This window comes from Cavia porcellus, unplaced genomic scaffold (genome assembly GCF_034190915.1).
Source record: "Cavia porcellus strain 051 isolate PalLab524CR breed Dunkin Hartley unplaced genomic scaffold, mCavPor4.1 scaffold_40, whole genome shotgun sequence".
Lineage (NCBI taxonomy): Eukaryota > Metazoa > Chordata > Mammalia > Rodentia > Caviidae > Cavia > Cavia porcellus.
In genome coordinates, this window is record NW_026947523.1 from 6092543 (window position 1) to 6097620 (window position 5078).

Below are 5078 nucleotides of genomic sequence, written 5' to 3' on the forward strand. Positions count from 1 at the left end.
CCTGGTGTCTGTGTCCAGCCCTCCTCACTGAAAGCCCATGTGTGATGCTTTCACCCACGTGTCCAAACCAGCCCTGATTCCCTGCCTTATCCATCCCGACCTGATCAGTACAGTCAACCAGCCAAATGTATATACTGATACTCAGGAGTTGAGAGCTCACCCCACTCAGAGAGACCCAAAACAGGTTTCTGAGTTAGTGGTAAATCCTAGGGTGCAGTCTGAGCTTCATGGGTATCAGGTAGGGGTTGAGCGTGAAGCATTTTTCTTAGGAATAAACAGAATCTCTTGCAGGGTGCTGAATGATGTTGGTGATCCCGAGGGTCATCTTCAGGTTCAGTGAGTAGCTAGAAAATACAGTGGAAATGGCAATGTTCTTGTACTCGTTGTTATGGTTCATTACAATGACACAGTACACATACAAGCCAGCAACACTGAAAGGCACAGGGTTGGGGTCCAGGAAGACAGACACAAGGTTCAGCTGCGCTGTCTGAGGAGAGTCATCCAGATGGTCAGTTCTCCCAGCCCAAAGAAGTGACTGACAAAATGGGTGCTCCATAGAGGGGCAGATGCACTCCAACCTCATTGCCCAGGGATTTTCTAGGTGCATTCCATTGCACCATGCACTGACCTGCCTGGCCTCAGCATCTCAATTTCCCTCAATTCAGGGTCATATTCAGGCAGTCCAGGACCCCACCTGGGCCAGGCTGCTGGCATAAATGGTGATGTTTTGCCTACAGGATTATCTCATCAAGAGGACTGGGCCAAAATCTTAGGGAGGTTTCCCTGCCGCCTATCAAGAGTCAAGTGTTTACTTTGGCACATGCAGGGTCCAATGCGGGCACCTCCCATGGTGACTAAGGCACAGTCCTGTCCCGGGCTCCAGAAGCAAAATGCTCACAGTCACATGAGCATCCATACTATTTTGTGTCCTTGTGGAATGACACCTAGCTAGCCTTTAGCATCTTCATCCCATTTTTTTCCTCCTACTTATGTTCAAGCTTAAATCCTTCATATCATCAAAGCCTTATCTTACCCATTTCCAGGTGTTCTTTTCAGTGTTGTTCAAATACTATGATGTACACAAAGCAGACTGACCATCTGCGGTTGTCTTGCGCAGGCAGAACTGAAGCCCTCAGCTGCTTAGACAACAGCTTGCTTTCCTTTCTGTCCTACACCCTGGCAGCCACTGTTTGGTTTTCTGTTTCTGTGAATTTGACCGCTATGTGAAGTCGTCATTTTGGAACTTCCTGCCAGCCCTGCCAGGAGTCTCTGATGTTCTTGGGTAGGAAGGTGATGGCAGCTGGGTGGGCACACTTGGCTGAGGCCATGAGGAAGGCACAGGCTGGACCTGAGAAGTGCCGTTTGTCTTTCTGATTGGCTTATTTTACTTGAGGAACCTTGCTCAGGTTTCCTTCACAGCGTAGCAGATACAGTCCATCTTTCCTTTTCAGGCAGAGTAGTTTTCCATTTGTGAATTGTAGTCCTCTGCTGCACGTGACTTGGTTTAATTAAGAGTGAGAAACTACAGAATGAAAATCTCTCATGAACATTTCAGAAGTCTACCATTTGTGAATGTTAAATTGGAAGCCACTCAAGGCAGCCACTTAATTTCATAGTTCTTTCTTCTGTGTTGTTCACCAAGCACACATATACCTGTGTCCGGCATGTGCTTGCCCTGTTGGCTGTGGACCTGTCACTTGCTTGGTTGTGTGAGCAGCTGTTGCCGTGTCACAGTGCTGGGTTGAAGTTACAAAGTCAGGAGCATCCTAAGGCCATCTCACAGTGCTTCCCCTCAGCTCTCTTCATGGTGTCACAGGGTGTTGATCAGCTCCTAGCATATACCAAGAAGAAGGGTCTGCAGTGAGTAAGTCTCCAGCTACTCAAGTGGCCAGTCCTGTCTTAGCAGGGATATTTAAAGGCAAGAGAGGCCCCTCAAGAGTCCTCACCTGAGCAGTGATATCAGGGGACAGTATAAGTCTGGGAACTCGCTGGCCCAGTAGGGCACATTCTTGAGCCATGATCATCCGAAGTCATGGGGTTCAGTGCAGCTCCATGGTATAACACATGCTTAACATTGGCAGGGCCTCTGAAGTCCATGGCCAGCAACCCGTCTCCAAAATCATCGCAGTCTGACCAACTTGGTCCCAAAATGTGGAAGTTATATAAAATTTCGCCGCCTTGATTGCTTACTCAGAGGAGTGGCAGAACCATGGAAAGCACAGTCAGCACTGGAATCTTTCTTACCTGTTCTTGTCCTTTGCATCCGCCTGCCCAGCTCAGCCATGGCCCTGATAAACTGCAGCCTGCAGTGACCATCAGCCATGAGGTGGTATAGCCATGACTAAGCAGGTTCAGGCTGGGGGCAGGTGACTTCCGGGCTCACTGATTCCTGTCAGTGGATCTCCAGGGTGGGCCCCTCTCCCAACAGCTCAGGGTAGATAACATCCTCTGTAGCCAAGGTCGATGCTGACTAGTATAAACAACTTACATAACCAAGGTCATTAGTGGCACGTGGCCACTGAGGTGAATCTGGCATAAATGGAGACTAAACAGCCAAGGACTGCTGGGAGTGTACAGTGGTGAGGGCTGCAGAGCGGCTAACCAGGTGGACTCTGGCTGAGCAGCTGAGTAAAAAGATGTTTCACCCAGTCCACGGCTCTGCAGCTCTTCTTCAGGCTGCTCAAAACTCAGGTGACCTCCCTGGTCTACAGTGGTGAAAGACAGTTTCCGTGTTCTATTCTGGTGGCACTGGGTACTGGGTATTGAACTCAGGGGCCTTAGCAGTGTGCTGCATCCACAGCCTGTTTGTTTCTTACAGCTCACTATGTTGCTCAGGCCTCTTTTAACTGGCTCCTCTTGCCTCAGCCTCCCAGAGTGCTGGGGTCACTGGACTGAGCCATCACACCCAGCTTGTCACATTAATTTGAAGTACTGAGTCTTTCGTGATGGGATCCACAGGCCCCACGGATTTCTCCCAAGATGTAGGGGGTGCCTGTCTGGGGGAGGGGCAGGTGTGTTTTATCAAAACAATGAATTCCAGGAAGAGCTATACCGATCTTTTCTAGAATATCACATCCCTAAACAGTGCAGCGTTGTATCTGAGAGCATAGAGCTCGGATGAGGACCGCGATGCTGCCCTGGAGTTTTAACCTCAGTGCCCGCCATCTCCTCTGCCCTGGGAACACAGAGCCATGTGCCATGGCTTACTTTGCCTGCCACAAGAGGCATCAGTAAATTGAAGCAAATGGCTACGACCAGCAGCACCTGCACCAAAGGGCTGGCCCTTGGAAGACTCAGCTCATTAATGCACATTTGTCTTGTAGCTATCCCATCCTGACCACAGGACCCTGGCTTGAGCAGGACACTGCCTGAATTGCAGACACACCTGTGACTTCATACCTATGTCAAGATGACCTCTGGAGGACAGCTTGACACCCCCAAATACACACCCTTTAAATGAAGGTAGTCTCTGCCCTGTGCCAAACACCTGGACCTTCCTGCCAGCCCTGCCGTGAGTCTCTGATGGTCTTGGGTAGGAAGTCGATGCCAGCTGGGTGGGCACACTTGGCTGAGGCCGTGAGGGAGGCACAGGCTGGATCTGAGAAGTGCCAGGCGTAAGTGGTGTGGCAGATTGATACTGGTGTCAGCTTGTGTCACCAGCTGAACTGAATCAGCGTGGTCGGCCCACTTGAGGATTGCTGCCAAATAAAGGGAGAACTGGAGCGGGAGAGGAGCGCCACCGGTTCTCCACGGGGTTGGTTCTCCAGTTGCTGTGGGCTCTCCTGGAGGAGCTTGTGAAGCGCCTTTTCTGGTAGGAACTCAGCTGTTGTCATTATTGGAGGAGCTTGGGACCTGTTATCACTGAGGATGACTGTGCTACTTGTCAGGGGAGCTCTGGTTCTTACTTTGAGGGTCACTTAGTCCAGTACAGAGTCCCTAAACCTCTGGCATTGATGCTTCACCCTGTTGGCATAGACTTTATGGCTTCTACCACTGACCTTTGGGCTCCCCCAGCACAGATCCGTCAAAGAGACTAGCACAAGTCACTGTCATGGGCTCTAGATCTTCAGCTGGTCTCATGCAGGACATTGCTGTGAGATCCAGGCCCTTGGCTGGATTCCCTGGGTCTTCCCTGGGCATGTGGACATTTTTCCTACATTTCTTGTATTTAGCTCTTTGTGTGACTGTCATAAATAATACTATAAATTATGTGTCCTGTATTGTCTTGTTCTCCTTGCAATCTGGGCTACAATAATGGGTCTTAGCCTCCTGGTGAGTCGTGTGGCCCTATACCTGGTCCCCAGATCTGCAGATACTACACCACAGCTGTGAGTCTTCTGTTGACTTCACACACCTACAGGATGGTTTAGTGGTGCCTCAGTCCCCAGCCAGGCTGTCGTGACCTGCAGGGTCCCCCAGTTTGTCAGCAAAGTGTTTATGAAATCTCCCAGAAAGTCCTGCTCCAGCCTGGGGCACTGTCCCCATGGCTGCCAAAGCTTTTCTACCTCTAGCTGTGCACTCAGATGAACGTGTCACCTTCCCGTGTTGCCCCAGTGTAACACAACCATTGTATTTGTCCCTGGCTCTCCTGCCAGGTATCTGCTCCCTTCCCCTTGGTATCGGGGGCAGAGATGAGAAGGGCAGAGACTGCAGTGCCTAGCCTTTGCCTCCCTCCAGCACCCTGTGGCTGCATGGTCAACAGAGCAGTTCGTTCCTGCCAGAGGACAAAGGGCAGCTCGAAGTTTTTAATAACTGTATAGGCCATCTGATCTATAGCTCAATGTGGTGGAGTGTGTCTCCTGGTCGAGGGGACATGAGCTGTCATAGTTTCTGTGTATCCAGGGGAGCCCACACTAGTGGTTGATGAGGCAACCATGGGGCTGCTGACCAGGGATGCTCTGTTCTCTATGGCCATGGCTCATGGAGGCCTGATGCACCAGCGCCAATGCTGGGCTGCCCACTACCCCACCAGGCCTGCTGCCAATGCCCTGGCTGGGCAACCAGCTGCAGGTGGACTTTCACAATGAGCCATAACCCTGCTATGAGGTGTGGGAGGTGGTGGTGCTGATGGCACATGT